General features: G+C 45.3%; 1 long non-coding RNA gene across 1 annotated transcript; it reads left to right on the top strand.

The window, feature by feature from the left end:
* The first annotated feature begins 4560 nt into the window (after positions 1 to 4560).
* On the top strand, positions 4561 to 16973 carry LOC147001354 (uncharacterized). Its single transcript, XR_015045144.1, has 3 exons — positions 4561 to 4625; positions 5725 to 5779; positions 15279 to 16973. It is a non-coding gene; the product is annotated as an uncharacterized LOC147001354 (long non-coding RNA).
* Positions 16974 to 17681: the final 708 nt, after the last annotated feature.

Genomic DNA, 17681 nt, shown 5'->3' with positions numbered 1-17681 from the left:
AAAAGAAGAACTAATTCTCCAACGTTTCTCCCTGATTCTCTCTCTCTCCCTATCTCCCTAACACCCCCTCTCCCCCTTCCCCTCCCTCTCCCTAGCCCTCTCTCTCCCCTGAAGTGGAAACTTCAGGTTTCTTTGGAAAGTCAGTTATGCCAAATGATGTTTTGCTGGGGCACACAGGTAAAGGATGTTTTGCTAAAGCAGACACATGAAAATATGCGTGATGTTTAAAAGGAATACAAATATAACCCAACAGATGGTGGATGATGTTGGATGATATTAGTACTCCTTACCATTGTTTATTGGTCATCGTTTGTTGTGATTCCATAGATATAAATGCACCAAAAAAACTTCTGGTTACCAAAGTTCTGGTGGCTTCTTGCTGAACTCAGGTTGATTGGCAGAGTGAAGCAGAAGCTGATACAGACTCATGAGGAGTTTTGCTAAGACAGACTCACATGGTGCTGAAAGGCAAGGCTCTTAGGAGGACACATGATGTATGGACAGAATATAAATAGGATTCAATGGCCAGTGATGGCTGGCTTGCATAGCTAGCTTTGCAACATTTCATTGGTCTTTGTCTTCACTGATCTTTGCTTTGTTGAGAGAGGCATAGCAGAGAACTTCTCCTGGAGTCCCTGCTGGTCCTGGTTGCTTCTGCTGACTGGTGCTTTGGCAGAGGCCTGACTGTACGTGCTGGTTTGTGCCACTGCTGCTGATTCATGTTTGCTATCCTGACACTACTGAACTTGACTGCTGGTATCCTGACAATTGGAGATTGAAGTCACCCCAAGGTACTGTTTGTTCTAAAGTACTATTTCTAAACAGGTCCACGTTGGCTGTATCCTAATTTTTTTTCTATCTCTGGTGGATGGTGGGCTAGAAGGGAGGTTAAAGCATTAAAGAACCCTTATTACAGGTAAGCTTTGAAAAAACCAAAGCCAATACCCCCACACACAGAGAAAATAAGTCAAAGATAAAAAATAAATTGTGAAAGCCCCAAATTAAAAAGAAAAGTAGTATTACAAATGTACTTAGAACTTGCAGAATGAACTTTAATAAAGAGCTAATGTGTTCCTGAGAGTCCCTGTATAGCAGGACAGCAGAGGTGACTGATGCCCACCCTGCTGAGAACAGTCTTTCTGTTGCATTCCTGGAGATGGCCATACAAACATGCACACCTTCTGCTTCGTTTGACCAGTGACAGTGGCTCAAGCTGCCATGATAGTAACCAAATGCAGGGGCCAGGACAGCTCAGAAGTCACTTCTTCCCTATGAACCCCAGAATTGTTTTTTCTAGGACTAGGGTAGAGCACAGGTCTCCTCTGTATTTTCAGACTACCATCCTCAGACTGCTGACTAGTGTTCTCAGAGGTGCTTGGCAGTCAGTGTGTGAAGGTTCTGCAACACACCATGGCCAAGTACCAGGCACTTCCTGTAGGCTCATCCTTAAGACTTCCTTTATCTTATGTGTTTGAAACAGTTTGAATTCTTTATCATCTTTAGTCTATGCTCTATATAATCATCTATACAAACGCCTATTTATTATTAAATATTTTATTTAAAACCCTCTTCCTGGGCCAGGTGTGGTGGTGGTGGTGGTTGTGTTTTATAAAAAGATAAGAAGAGAGAAAATATGGTGGATGTGTAGTCAGGTGTGGGGGAAGGGATGCCTCTGCAGGCCCATGATGAGGCATCCCTTCCCCTGAGGGACCAGCCACGGGATGAAATAGTACATGGTCAGGGAATAGAGACAGAGAAAGGCAGAGAGTAGAGGAGTAGAGGCTGGCCATGAACACGTGGATGGGGGCAGGGGATAATAGAGTGGAGAGCAGGAACAAGAGAACAGACCAAGAGCAAGAAAGCAAGAGAGAGATCGAGGAGTGTGTGTGTGTGGGAGCAGCCCCTTTTATAGTGAGTCAGGTGCAACTGGCTGTTGGGTGGAGCCTAGACAAAATCTCAACAGTGGTGACCATCTTTAATCCCTGCACTCAGGAGGCAGGGCTAGGTGGTGAGTCTCTGTGAATTTGAGGCCAGCCTGGTCTACAAAACAAGTTTCAGGAAAGCCAGGGCTACACAGAGAAACTCTGTCTCAGAAAACAAACAAGGGAACAAACCAACAAAGCTCCCTTCCTGTACTTGGTGATAACCCCTTCTTGGTAAGGCCAGCTACTCTTCCTTTGTACTCTGTGCCCTGTTAAGTAAAAGTGTGTACTGTACTGCCTTACTAACTGTTCCTTTACCCCATAATCTTTTCTTGTGCACATGCATATGTGTGCACACGTCCTTGTCCCAGATCTGCCCCTGGGCCCCATTCTGAACAGAGTATCTGCATGCCCCCTAGTGCCTTCTACACCATGGCTCTCAGCAAGCTGGCTGAATTCATTCAATGAATAGGCAAATAAAAACATTCACAAAACAATTCACTTTGAGTAGCTGGTCCTTCGTTTCCCTCCATTATAGTTCCTCTTTAAAACCTGGAGCTAACTTCAGTGTCCTGTGATGTTTTAGTCATTCTATGCAGTAACTGGCTCAGGACTGTGATTTCAACAGAGAAAATGCCATGGCCTCCAGAGAAGTATCTTTGATTAGGGGGGTCCTTCTTTCCAGGTTGGACTCTTGAGTGCTGCCCTATCTTGTAAGTGCTGTCTCTCTCAGCCCATTAGTGAGCAGCAAGGCCAAGAAAAGGGCAAGAGGTGATGTTTAATTTGGTCTAGAAGCACAGTCAGGGAAAGAGCAGCCCCCTTCCCAAGGTGCTGTGGCTTTTAACTGTGATGCCTAACTAACATTCTTGAGAATGAAAACGCACTCTCGAAACCTTCAGAAATTAGAAAATGGAGATGGGAAAAGGGGATGAATTTGTTATTAATTTGAAAGCTAATTTTACGACGTAAAGACGATTGCCAGGAACTTATATGAAGAAGAAAATAAAAATTACTGCCAAATAGCATCACATTTTGCAACTTTAAAATTATTTCACACACACACACACAATGTTCTGGAACAGTTTTGCTGCAAGTAAATTACTTGTATATTCCAATTAGAAGAACAAAAAGAACGTTCCTCTTCAGCATTTTTTTCCCCAAGAAAAATGAGAGTAACCGACAATAGGTCCAAAATCGTTCTTTTTTTTCCCCACATCTGAGAAGGCTGGCTAACACAACCTGCCACTTCCCTGATTCCGTGGATGCTCTTAGAAGACTGCTATTTACCAAACTTTCCTCAATGGGTGAGCTATTTCATTAGCTAAGCACAATTTGTAGATCCCAATCTTTCACCTGGAGAGGAAGAATGGCGAGAGGGGAGCGAGGGGCGGGGGCTGCAGGGTAGCCCCAGGGCAGCCGGGAGGGGTGCTTGCTTTATTCCCCCTCTCCTTCTCAGTCCCAGCGAGTATCACTGAAGTGTGACAAGCCACCGCCACAGGAGGATGGCTGGGAACCACCCCGACCAAGCCCGGTTTCTTTTGAGCCCAAAGAGATCAAGGGGTTTGGTGTTTACTCGTTGGAGAATGCCCTCCCATTCCCACCACAACAGACCACCTTTCCAAGTAGTAAAAAAAAAAAAAAAATCCAGAACCTCCTGCTGCAGGGAGCCCTGAGGTTTTACCTGTCTTTAATTTATGCAGCATTTTTGCAATTGTGCCACCTCGGCAGGTGTGACCGCGCTTTCGCAGAGCCTCGGCGCTATTTTACCTGCTTGAATCTGTCAAAAACCCATTTGTATGCGCCCGGCTAATGTGCTAGAAATAAAAGCCCCGACCTGTCAGGCAAACTCGCTGCACCTGTTTCAAGCAGTTAAATTGTCCCATCTGCCACTAGCCGGGGAGATCAAAGGCCCTACCCAGGAGGGGGCCTGGAACCCCGGCGAGGATGGGGCTCCTGGGCCCAGGGTTTAAGAGGATGGCGAGGAGCCCCGCAGAGAGGGTGCGGGCGCCGGCTACCTGAAGGAGCCTTTGTTCGGCCCGGGCGCCGGGAGCGCATTCTTTCACACCAGGAACGGCGGGAGAAGACATTCATTCAGTCCGCTTTCTTGGTGACGTAGTTGGGGCATTCATGTGTTTTTAACCTTGAATAATTTTTGTCTCTAAGCTCCAAACAAGCCTTATCCTGTCCACAGGTCAGTTTTGTTACAGAGGCCAATTAGCAGTGCTACCTTTGCCTGGGGCAACAAGCCAAGCGGTGCAGGCAGTGGCGGGGTAGGCCCTAGGAGAGGCGACGAGGAACTCCGGAGAGCTGTAATTTGAAAGGGGGGCCTTTGAAGCATTTACCTTACATGGGACGCCATTGTCACTGCAGGGTGTTTGATCTTAAAATAATTTACTTAATGATCTCACCATGGGAGCAATTGGCAGAGTGAGATTAGGCTGGAAGGCCTAATGGACATGGGAAAAGTTAAAATTGCTCAGGAGGAAGGTATGTACAGACTGAGATCCGACGGTGTGGTGTGTTCATTACTCCCAGGGGCGCAAAGCCCGGCCATGGCCGGTAGCAATACACAGTTTATCTAAGAAAAGCAGAGGTGGGAATCCAACGCTCTTGCTGCCCTGCGCTGCACACCGGAGCTGGGAATCGAATCAGGCTTGGATACAGATGAGAGGTGCAGTTCTGTTCCTTGTCGGTGGAAGCAAGGTGATTGATTGCTATTCTGGCCCAGGCAGCTTTGTCCTCCAGAAAGGAAATGTTTTAACCGAGCATATTTGTAACTCATGGCCTATTTCTTCCTGCCAATGAGGCTTCTGCAGCCACCTGGAAAACACAGGCAAGGTTGGATGCTATCTCAAGACAAAAGAACTACATGGTCTGAATCTTCTCAAATTTCAGGCTTCCTAGACTGTTCAACGTGGTTTTTTATTTTAGTTGCCATGGCCTCTTGAGAAAAGCATCTTATTACTCTCAGTTATGGAATCAAAATGGATTAGTAGTCTAAGAATTGCCATTCCTATTTATGCATTTGATGCTCCAACCTAGAACGGGGCGTAGGCTAGGTACAGTTAGTAAGTGTGGAATTCCTGCAGTGCAGGTTCTTAGGAAAGCAAAGCATCATGGTGGCATGTTCCTTCTGGAGAGCAAAGCATAAAAGGGGTGGTTCTAAATATATATTTACAGATCAGGGAACATTAGTCTGATTCTTCAAAGCCTCAGGGTTTTTTTTTTTTTTTTTTTTTTTTGGCTGTGTGATAGGAAGACAGTGAAATTAAATATTAGCTTGTGTTGATGCAAATCAAGTAACTGTGAGCACCATCTCAAGATATGGCCCACAAGCCTTAGGAGTCTGCTTCAGGTTCATCCATTGAGATGCACCTGGGAGTCTTCACCTATTAAAGCAGAATAGCCCTCTTTTGAACTTTTCTTTCTATGCCTTGCCTGTATTGAAAAAGTAACAACTTGTTAATATGCTTCAATAACTTCTGCTGTGATGTGCAGAGTCCTCAGTCGTCATCAAAGGTGATATGCTGTTCATAGTTGGCCCTTGTTAAATGACTTGTCAAATATCATAGAACTTGTGCTTCTCCTCTTCTGGGGCCAGGAATGGCAGCAGATGGGAACTGGCAACTAGCCAAAGAAGATGCTATATGGACAGTGAGAAACTAGGTACACATAGTTAATGTGGAAATTGAGGTGGCATCATGTGTGGAAACCCCAGCAGACCTTATGCAGGAAAAATAGTCCAGTCTTGTGCTCTGGACACACTTGTTCTCTGCAATCAGTCTTCTCTTCATGTTCACAGGAGATCTATCAAGTCTGGTACAACTGAAGCTGTGTGCAGTCGGAAAATTTGAATGGTAAGGTTGTTTATAACACTCGGGTCCTTCTGGAGAAAATCTATGGAGAACACACACTGAGCACACACACACCTAGGTGTCCTGAATCCTAAGTAGGTAGGCAACAATGAGGCAGCCTTTCTTCATCCTTTCTTCCATTCACTTTCCATTTTCCCCAATGCTATCTTTAAAGGAATTTTAGTTGTGTTTATCATAAGGGATAGTTACAGTTTAGAAGCCAAGAAGAAAATAGGTTACTCCTACTCCAAGATGATAAAGAGGGGCTGGAGAGTTGGCTCAGCTAGTTTAGAATACTAGCTGTTCTTCCAAAGGACCCAGGTTCAATTCCCACTAACCACATAGTAGCTCACAAGTATCTGTAACTCCAGTTCCAGGTGTTCCAATACTCTCACACAGACATACATGCAGGCAAAACACCAATGCATATAAAAATAAACAGTTTTAAAAGAGAAGGAAAATAGAATAATTAGATAGTTATAAGAGCTGGAATATTAACATTTTAATAAACTTGGAAATATTATTTCACTAACCCCCTTTCCCTCCTTGTCTCCTCTTTAGCTCAGCTACACCCATCCACCCTCCCCGTGTCTCTTCTCCTCAACTTATTAGTACTGTTTTAATTTTTGTCTCACTCTTCTACAATTTCATCAGTCTCTGTCTCAACTTATTTCTTGCCCTCTGTAAAACTTTTCTTCCTCTCAATCTCTTGCTGAAAGCCCAGGATCTAAATTAAAAGATCTGAATTTGGCCTATGAATATTAGCCATCTTTTAAAAAAGACATCACCAATCAGTAATGACTCGATTTTCCAAGCTAAGGCTGCAAATTGTCAAGCTTGCTCTCAGATCTCCCAATCTGCCAGGGACATGTAGGTCAAGGTGCACTTGACCATCTCTCACAGAACAAGCAAATGCTGAGCCATCCTGAGCTTGCTCTCACACAGCAAGGGACAACTGCCCTGTAAGTAGCTGCACTCATGCTGAAGGACAATCAGAAGGAGATGGGTGAAAAGACTAGGTCGGGGGTCAAGCCACTTACCCACCCCCTCCCGCCCAGCTCTCCTCCCCTCCTGGCTGATTGCAGTGCTCTGTGTCAGGTACTCCCACTGGCCTAGAACCATCATCTCATCCAGAAGACACATAAATTCCACCCAGGTAGTTCTAAAATCACCCAGCTGATCATTCAATTTATATACAGTATCAAGTGTTCATTTCAGAGCTGTGATTTCAGACCCACTGACCTACCAGTCCTTGACATGTGCTTTGCCGGGGCCCTCTAAGACATAAGAGTAACTTTTTAGTACTTGCAGAAAAAGCAATTGAAGTTCATTTCTCGAAGATTACAGGCCCATCAGAAATGAAAATATCTTCAAATGGCCAACAGGCAATTTTCAAATGCCTATCCCTGTTGGTAGAATGACCCAGTTTGGGGCCCACTGGACAGGACCCAGGACTTCTTATGCAGGTCTTTGTGTTCTGTCACATCCAAGTCTCTGAGCACACATTACATCGCCAGGAAATAGATAGGATTGCCAGGATTGCTGTAAGATTTTTATTTGTAAATTTTTCTCATATCCCATTTTATTTTTACCCAGTTGGCAGAAGTGATGCTGAATCTGGAGGGGAACTGGTGGTTTGACACAGTTTGCATGGCTCCTAGAGAAATGGAGGCAGGCAGCTGCCATACTCACTCGAGCTAGAAAGATCTTTGTCTGGAGATGCCAGAGGAATCCTGCTGAGGAAGTGGCATTGTGCTGTGCCTCCCTCTGTGGTTCTTCCAGCTCCATGCCCTTCCTCCTCCATCTCACAAGGAAGCCCATGGCCGCTGTTTTCTGACACCCACCTCTGTTCTCTGCGTTGTCTCCTAGGAAGTTTCCCCTCATGGCTGTCTGAATCAGGTTCCCAGGAATCTTAGGAACTTGAAAGATAACTACCCCCCCAAGATACCCCAAAGGTAACTTTAAGACATACACAGTAGTTTTGAAGTACTACAACCAGTGTCTTCAGAAATCCCAAGATGGGAACTCCTAGAAAGTCACCTGGTGGAATACCGCAGTCTCTCCCTCAAATGGCTTCAATTTAAAGGGGAAAAGAAGGAGATTTGGCAAGATGCATTTTTATGTCTTTAAATGAAGAAATCACCCAAGTTCTTAAAGATCACTGCAAACAGAGGCTTTCCCTCCCTTAAAATGACTGTCATAAGGCAACATCCAAATTCATAAATTCTAAATTTAGCTTAAGTCTGTCAATCATGTGACCTTAAACAATCTTTAGTCTTTCTTTCAGCCATCATTTTGCTCTCCCACCTCAAGGGTATAAGCATCAGTAACAATGTAGCCTTAAAATGGAAACAAGACTCTTACCTAGTCACTAGATTTGGAGCGGGGAGGGGTAGACATTTCCTTTAGGTGCAGAATGGGAAGTGGACAAGTGATTCACAATCAGAATAGCAAGCAATATGTGTTAGCACACTCCAGTAAGAGGCAGAGGCAGGAAGATAAGGAGTTTAAGATTAGGCCCTGCATCATAGTAAGTTAGAGGCCAGCCCAAGCTATAGGAGACACTGTCTCAAAACCACAAGGGTTTTCAGAAAATCATGTGTTACAGCCTGCATGCTGTAAGGAATCTTGCTAAATCCTTTAAATCCTGGCAAGCCAAGTTTTAGTGTTGAAACACTAAAGGGGACGTCTATTTGGTTGTCCCCTTGCTTGGAAATCTGTTCCCTATAATGGGTACTAAGGACTTGCTCATTGGTTATGGTCTTGTTAATGGTGCCTCTCAAGACCAAAGCACTAATTCTAACTGCTGCAGGCTCTGTTGATGAAGACCTCTGTAGATAAAGACCTCCCTCAGGGTGAAGCCCTTACCCAGTCGGGGCTTAACCCCTCTAAACAGGGCGTGATAAAGGAGTATAATTCCTTATTCTCTGATTTCTCCACTGCAGGGGGAGAAAGTGTGGTGAAGGACCAGTTACTGTCACTGCAAGTGACACAGTGGAGGAGAAGAACCAAGTTTGCATTTGAATTTTGACTAGACATAAAAGAAAGCAGGAAGCAGAAACCAAAGGGGAAGGGTTACATTGGCCCCACTTTGAAAGGATTATTGTTTAACCTATCAGCATCTTCACATCTGTAACTCTGGACACTAGACTCCTCCTTCATTCTTTTTTGATGCTTGGGTCTCTTGCCTCCACTCAGGCTACATGAATTCACCTTAGCCCCACAGCCCTCTGGGAATGCCTGGGGCCTTCCTGGTCTTTGCAGTTTGATTCTTCCATTCACTCAGGCTAGCTAGTAACGGGGTAATTGTCTTTTTCTTTGTCAGAAGCCTGTGCATGTGGCTCAGTATAGCTAGCTACAATGCTTGGGGGTGGAAGTGGGGTCCGGGTCCTTTTCAGACACATCTTTGGATAATTTCAGGCCTAGAGTTTACTCTCAATCTGTCCTTGCATGGGTTTCTCTGAGTGTGTCATCATGTCAGATGGGAAGAGGGAGGACACCATTATATTGCAGCAAAGGACAGTTAGCAGCTACTTTAGTCAACCAGACAGGTTCCAGCTGTTTGGTGAGGAGGAGTGCTGCTATTGCATCAGCTTTGGGTACCAACCATGCAGTTTGCCTCTGTCCTCAACCATGCAGTTTGTCTCTTTGTCTGCTGAGCCTCGTTAGCTTGCCTTATCTTCACATCCCCAAAGATAGAGTTCCCAAGAGCCCATCCAATAAACTTCCTGCTTGAAAGAGTCTATCATGAGAACTGTTCCCCAGAATTGGACTTAGGTTTGTAAAATGTAAATGCTGCTTCTAGGTGAAGTGCTTTATGGTCTCAGGAAGGTGAGGTAGCTCTCTCTGGTCCACTCATCAGACAGGTGCTGTACCTGAGACTAACCCTTAGCATCTGGCTATTGACCCAAGGTTCTTGCAAAGACAGTAAGCAAGAGTCATGTAGGAGGCCGGGCCTAGTGGCTCACACCTTTAATCCCAGCATTCGGGAGGCAGAGGCAGGCAGATTTCTGAGTTCGAGGCCAGCCTGGTCTACAGAGTGAGTTCCAGGACAGCCAGGGCTATACAGAGAAACCCTGTCTCGAAAAACCAAAAAAAAAGAGTCATGTAGGTATCCATGTGCAATTTTTCCTTTAACAGGCAGTGAGATACTGCCTTTGCTGGACAGCACCAACTCTTCACGTGGGCCCAGAGGGCAACTGAAAGTAGGTTGAGAGCCTGGCATCTCTGCCTTCTTTTTGTGTTTGTCTCTTGTACTTAGGATGAGATGCCTGTCCGGTTCTGCACAGGGGTGATCACTCACAGTATTTCTTTGCCTGATCTATTTCCTCTCCCTGCAAAGCTGAAGGAACAGAGATATCATTGTCCTAAATCTGTAGTCACCTTGGATTCTAGGAAGGGCAAACCAGGACAGGCCATTCCCTGTGTAGGGACAGTCATCCATGAGGACCAGGTCATGCCATAATCAGGGCAGTCATCTACGTTGGCAAGGCCATTCCCTGAAGAAGAAATAATGATCTCATTAGAAGCAGCTTTACCCTTCAAGCCAAAAGCATTGTGAGGATTGCTTAGCAGGACCAGAACTGAGGCAATTATTCACCAGACCGTACACCTTCACTGGAACTGCTTGATCATGCAAACCCCTTTCCCCAACCCCTTCTCTACTTAAATCTGAAGCTCATACCAGTATCTCAGAGATAGACTTGTGGGAATGGATTGCTCAGTGGTTAGAAGCTCCTGCTGCTTCTCTGGAAGATCCAAGTTTGGTTCATAGCATCCATGTTAGGATACGCAAAACTGCCTGTGACTTCAGATCGAAGATGATACATCCCTGGCCTCCACAGGCACTTGCATGCATATACACATACTGATGCAGGGAAATTCAGGATTCCCCTCTTGGGGTTCTTCGTCTCATTAAGAAAAGGCTTTAAGACGGGCAGTGGTGGCGCATGCCTTTAATCCCAGCACTTGGGAGGCAGAGGCAGGCGGATCTCTGAGTTCGAGGCCAACCTGGACTACAGAGTGAGTTCCAGGACAGCCACAGCTACACGGAGAAACCCTGTCTGGGGGTGGGGGAGGGGAAGCTTTAGAATTGTACTCAAACAGAAGCTCAAGGATGTTTTTTATTATAGTCTAAAGAAAGACTTGTAGGCAAGCAGACTGTAAACTTTAGCACCTGCCCAGAGGAGTAAAAAGTAGGGTTGGGGAGTCATGCCATTAAAGCTGATGTGGAATCATGATGAGGTGAGCAAGCATCTGTATGGCTGGAAGAGAGAGAGAGGTGAGAGAGAGAGAGTGCGACAAGGAAGCCCAAATTGTTGCCCAGTGGTAGGGCGTGGGGTGGGGAGCCCAAAGTGTTAGGAAAATTGCATTTAGAACAGAGATAGAAAAAAGGGAGAAATTATGTTTTTTGTTTTCTTTTTTTAAAAAAATAACTCAGAAAGCAAGCAGACTTAAGACTCTTAATAAGGCTATATAGTCTGTGAGCTACTATCCTACAGGCAGGAATTCTGTGAAGGAAAACATACAATATCTCATTAAAGGACTAACTATTCCACCCACCTCTCTTTAGCATGATGATGAAGTTAAACATCCTTTCTAAGGATGGTCCCTTAGTCAAAGTGACTGAGGCACAGATGGAGTGTTCAGTGCCCACCCAAGCCAGAGAGTTCACTTTCTTAGCCAGGAGTTTTGGTGTGTTGTTGTTGTTGTTTTGTACTCTAACAATGACACACAATTAAAACTTGAAAAATAATCTTTGTAAAAAAGGAAATGGAATTAGAGCCATTGAAGCCATTTTGTGTGTGTGTGTGTTCTGAATGTGTCACACTGAGTGAATCTCTTCTCTGCCGTTCTCGGGTTCTCTTCTCTTTAATTGGGTGGCTGAGTGAAGCCTGCTGGGCTCCAGCACTGGGCCTTTTGACCTGAAACTCCAGTTACACTAGTGAATATATTACTCACGAGGCTCTTCTCTCTCCTTAACTCACCTTCACCATTCATTTCTATCCATGGCTGCTAACAAAAACTCTGCCAGTCTCCGGCCCTGCAGTGTGCTGGTTGCCCCATGATGCCTTGCCTCCAGAACCTCTTTGCTCATTGTACTCATTGCCTCCCCACTCCTACCCCACCCCAGCAGGGGCTAACTCTGTTGTGAACCTCATTCTCAAGCTTTTGGTTCTTGGTCCCCAGGGACTGTCAGAATCTATCAGTGCTGGCTGTCCGGTGGAGTGTGTGGAAAGTTTCCAATTCTCTGCATTCACACCTGGCACAGACCTCACTGCTCAACCTGAGTGCCTTGTTTCAAGGCTGATCTCATCAGAGCTAATGCCACCCCATTTTCTTGAGTTTTGCTTGTTTGTTTGTTTGTTTACAGAGGACAGATTTTGCTCAAGTAAATGATCAGTTACCTAAGCAGAGTCACTGGCACCTGCTACAATTTCAACAGGCTAGGAGGGTTCTCCAGTTCTTTTATTGAGTTCATTGCACCCTCTAAAGTCCCTCTGGAGGCCTAGAGGCTCAGGCCAGTGACCAGAGAGCAGAAATTCTTCTTTGTGCTGCTCCTGGGCAATTCCTCTGGGGCCTATTCACTGCCTAGAATCCCTACTGTTTCCACAGCCTGAGGGGATTTCCATGCTACCCTGAAAATCCTCTGATTGGCAAGCCCAGTGCACACCAATTAGCTTCTTTGCTTTGCCCTAGGGCAGGTGTTTGGGGAACTAAAGGTTCCTGTAATTTGGTTTGAGTCTTTGAGTTTCTTCTGCTGTGCAATTTTTGTTTTGACAGTATTTTTACCTGACAGGCTTTAGGAGATGGTTGACTTCAACCTGTGAGTCTTCAGCAGCACCCACTGCTCCAGAGTCCACCTTCAGCTGGAGAAGCTAGAGAAGTATAAACTAACTTGTGGCCAAGTGAGCCTGTTGTTCCTCCCTTAACTGCTAAACACAGCATCCAGGTACCGGGCCTCTGGTTACTACTGACCCTACCTAGTATAGAGTAGTCAGTCTCTCTTTAAACTCCAGTGTACATCTGTGTTTTAATTTAACCTCATCAATTCTGAACTTGACTTTAAATGACCTTTAAAAATGAATGGACAGATCAGTTTTTTTATGTTTTTATCTATCCTGGAATTTGCTTTATAACTGTCTTGTGTGAATCTCCAGGGTCCAGCTCCCCTCTAGTGCTAAGCTTGGATTCAGGTTTCCCGGACTCAGATCAACCCACTCTGCCCAGTTAGCTGGTTAGCTGTAGGCAAGTTGCTTAACCTCTCTGCTTCATGGCTGCCTGTCTGTAACTTGGTCCCTTAGGAAGACCACTGTGCAGATAAGATTGAAAAGTCTTACAGCAGAGTCCACACATGAAACACACTCGAGGCAGAGGCAGGCGGATTTCTGAGTTCGAGGCCAGCCTGGTCTACAAAGTGAGTGCCAGGACAGCCAGGGCTACACAGAGAAACCCTGTCTCGAAAAACCAAAAAAAAAAAAAAAAAAAAGAAACACACTCTACTCTCTTGTATTTATATTATCTTGCTTTGGTCTGTTCAAGCTTACAGACTTTAAAACAACTGTCCTCTATGTCACTGGCCCTTTTGTGCCAAAGCACAAGAGACAATTTGGGACATCTGTCTCACAGGCTAGTGCTTCAGTTTGCTGATGGCAGAGGTGAGAAGGTAGACACCCTGTTTTTAAGCTAGGAGGGAGGTGAAGGTGAACTTTTTTTTTTTAAAGTGGTTTTCTGCCGGCCTCGGAGTGGGTTTACTAACTTTAATGGGCAGTGAATGTGGAGAAGGAGGTTAGTGTTCTATACAAACTCCGCTTTTCAAAAGCTACCAGGAAGGGTCAAAGACCAGGAAGTACACTCACTGTACTTCTGGCTTTCAGCTGAATCGGACCCGGCAACAGGAATGCAGGCCTTTCTTTCTCTTTGCATCATAATGAACGGAGGGCCCAACAGAGGCAAATTGCTAGGAGATTCAAAAGGATAAACTCTAATTTCTATTAAGCCGCTATTCCAATTTCAGCAGCTGCTTGTGAAAGCAAAACCCAGAACCTCCGGGTTCACGGCTTCGGCGTCCTACGTGCATCTCTGTGGTACCTGCAGAAGGCTCTGTTTGCTGACAGGCTAAATGTACACTGTACACAGAGCCAGCACTTCTCTTTGTCACGCAGCACCATCGACTCCTTTAACAGCGTTCTCGTTATTTTAAAGCTGTCTCCATTCTCTTTCCGAACACCGTAATTAGAAGCTGAAAAGCCTCCAGCACCAAACCCAGTCAGGTCTCCAGAGGAACAAAAATTTCTCCAGGGATTCAACAGGTGACCCTGGTTAAGCCAGGGAGTGAGTGAGGTACAGTGACCCAGAGCTGGGCAGCTGGTGGTCTGTTGAGTTGTTACCCAGCAGCTCCACCCAGGTTGTTCTAAACTGGTTTTGTTTGTGCAGCGGTTCATCTCCCTGTGGTGAAAGGTGGGAAAGCATGCCGGTGCTCTGGGAAGAGTTCTTGGTGTCCCTTAGAAGTGGGAGGTGTTTTGTAACTGAGTTGAATCAGGTAGAGAGCTGAAGTGATATAAACAGCGGTGATGGTGGTGGTGGTGGTGGTGGAGGAGGAGGAGGAGGAAGAGGAGGAGGAGGAGGAGGAGCTTTTAAGGTGGAAAAGTTTTAAGGTGGAATAGATTATCTGCTCAGGAGGATCACTTTCTTGTTTGATGTTTTGCACCCTTTCCCACCACATGGATTCTGAATTCTGACCAAGGGTTAGTATTTCAAATGAGTATAAAACCCATGATATCTCTCTCTCTCTCTCTCTCTCTCTCTCTCTCTCTCTCTCTCTCTCTCTCTCCTCCCTCCCTCTCCCTCCTCACTTTTCCTCCCTCCCTTTCTCTCCTCCCTTCCTCTCCCTCCCTCTTTCCCCCTCCGTCCCTCTCCTTCCCTCTTTCCCCCTCCCCCCTCTCCCTCCCTCTCTCTCTCTCTCTCACTCTCCCTCCCTCTCTCTCCCCCCCTCCCCCCAGGGAAACAGGAAAAGGAAATGAGAACCAAGGAAAAAAGACAAAAAGGATGAAGATTGAGAGAAAAAAATTAAAAGGAAACCTAAGAAACATATTTTCCCCGTCTCACCGGGGTCTGCTGCTTACTTGAACCCTCTGGCTTGAGCACATCTCTGCCCCTGTCTGTGTAGTCAGTGACCCTGGGATTGTTAGGTGGAGGAAAGGGAAATGTGTTCTGGAATCTACAGCTATTCCAGGAAACTCTCCCCGAACGTGGGTACAAATGAGAAACTGTTTGGCTTGCGTTCTCTCCTTTAAGTGAAGCATCTAAAATGTGAAGAAGCATCCTGGGAGGTGTTTTTTTTTTTTTAATTATATTTTAAATTCTGCAAGCGAAACTCTGAACTCTGAAAAATGGGCCTGTCAGCACTGTTTTTCATAAATCTACCGATCTGTCATGTGTTTCTTCTGGTCCCTGTTTGCTAATTGTCACGTGGTGTTTCTCTTATTTCTCTAATCTCTAGGACACAATGAAGCCTATCAATCAGCATAAACCACAGGAAGCCGCTGCATCTCTTAGATCCCATCCCAGCTTCCAGGGAGGTAGCTCCAAAGTCTTCATGTCCTACTGGGCCAGCGCCCTTTATGAGAAGCATATTGGTCCTTTCTTCTTTGCCTCCTGCTGTCCCCAACCCTACCACCGAGGAGCCTGCTCAAGAAACAAGGCCTGATACTAAAATCAAAGGGAATGGGAGCCAAATTTCCTGGGTAGACAGTGGAGGGCCCATGTTTCAATTCTGCCTGGCCATTGTAGACAGGAACTACTCAGTTACCTGAACACAACAGCGATTCCTCCTGTGCAGGAAAATATTTCTGACTAAAAAAAGAAAAGAGACAGGAAAGGACATGAAAAATAAATCAGAATTATTTCCTAATTTGCCTTGATGGCCCCAACTGCCCTGGAACTTTCTATGTAGCAAAAGATGACCTTGAACATCTGTCTCTTCCTCCTGAGTGCTGAATTACTGGTGCACACCAACACACTCAGTTTATGGAGGGCTAAGGATGGAACCCAGGGCTTGTGCATGCCAGCCAAGCATTCTAACAACCAAGTTATATCCGATCATTTATTTTAAAAGCTAAGTCTTGAGTTGATATTGAACTCAATGGCTTTTCCTTCTCTCTTCCCTACATTAATCTACTGTGAAGCCCATGGCAGGTCACACTGGGCTCCTAAGTAGCAAAGGCTGTGGATGGAGACCTTGTACAATATATCTCTGCCTCTAATTAGGCAAAATCCAAGCTCTGAAGATCTAGGACAGAAATCTCATTTTTAATATCTATCCATCTACCTATCTCTCTATTTATTTTATACATGTGGGTATTTTGTCTGCATGTATGTATACCAGAAGAGGACATTGGATCCCATGGGACTACAGTTATAGATGGTCATGAGCTGCCATGTAGGTGCTGGGAATTGAACTCAGGACCTTTGGAAGAGCAATTGCTGTTCTTAACCATGGAGTCATCTCTTCACTCTTAGAAATCTTATTTTTGATCCAGCAGAAAGGATATAGGAAGGTTCCTTTTTCCATTATTAAGTCAAGCCTAGTGCTGAGACTTCTTTTGGAGTCTAGTGACTCCAGTAGTTCTCCACTGCCATCAGCTGTTTGTCAGTGAGCAAGAAAGAGATGTGATTTGACCCAGCAAGATATGAAGAGACCACTTTCCACGCTCCCACTGCTGTGCCTGCCCTGAAGCCCTTAGACTGTGAGCCAAAATGAATCTCTGTTCCTTTAAGTGTCTGGTCTCAGTTTCAGAAAAGTTAACTTTCATAGACAACCACTTCCCAGTTGTTTCACTACTGCAGGAAACAGGAAAATCTGTACAAGAATCTACAGTGACCTCAAAATTAAGTGCTGGATTTGAAAAGAAAAACTATGTTTCAGTGACTCCTTTTACCCACTTTTAATTAGTTAAAGGCTTGTTGAATAACCTTCTTTCGGAAGGCCAAAAGGTGGTCTGATTTATTAAAAATAATAACATCCTAAGAGAGATTTAAGCATTCTATGTAGTCAGGATGACTTTATCCAACCTTTGAAAAATACCAGAAACCTGTCTGTGCACAGCTGCTTTGAGATCAGTTCCGTTCTAGTTAGGGGTCTGTTGGTGTGATAAGATATTCAACCCAAGACCCAACACTGAGGGGAGTCAGGGCAAAAACTCAATGAGTGAATGTGAAAGTTGGAACTGAAGCAGAGGGCATTCAAGAGGACTGCTTACTAGCTTGCATCCCATGTCTTGCTCAGCTTGCTTGCTTATTATACAATCCAAACCCAACTATCCAGGATGGGTCCACTCACATCAATCTGGGCCTTCCCATATCAGGCGTCAATCAAGAAAATTTCCCACAGACATTCTCACAAGCCAATCTGATAGAGGCAATTCCTTCATTGAGATCTCTTCTTCCAAAGTATGTCTAGATTTGTGTCAAGTTGATGCACACACTGTCTGCAAACCTAGGTTTAAGTCACTGGTGCCAGGTTTAAGGCCTGGCAGGGGAACTGGACAGAAGCACCTGTCCCTGGGAAGATGAATGCACATAGGAAATGCAGATAGGTCATCAAAGATGAGCCTGGGAATGGTGACAACCAACTGCAGGCACCCAGAAGAGCTTCAATCAGGTGGGGAGAAGACCTGGAGAGCTCTGCAAAGGGCATTAGCTGCTGGAAAGGGACAATAGAGCAGCCCTGAAGGACATGAATGACAGAAGGAGCAGGAAAGAAGAAAACAGAGCTGGTCCCAAAACAGCGTCTCCGGCACAGTGGAGACAAGACCACACAGAAAGGATGGTAAATGCTTGAGCAGAAGAAAAGGCTGTTATCCAGACCTGGCAGAGAAGACGATGCTGGGGGAGGGGCTGAGAG

Source organism: Mus caroli, unplaced genomic scaffold (assembly GCF_978045245.1).
Source record: "Mus caroli unplaced genomic scaffold, Mus_caroli_1 scaffold_14, whole genome shotgun sequence".
In the NCBI taxonomy this organism is placed as follows: Eukaryota; Metazoa; Chordata; class Mammalia; order Rodentia; family Muridae; genus Mus; species Mus caroli.
The sequence above is the reverse complement of the archived record's forward strand: the minus strand, read 5'-3'. Positions and strand labels throughout refer to the sequence as shown.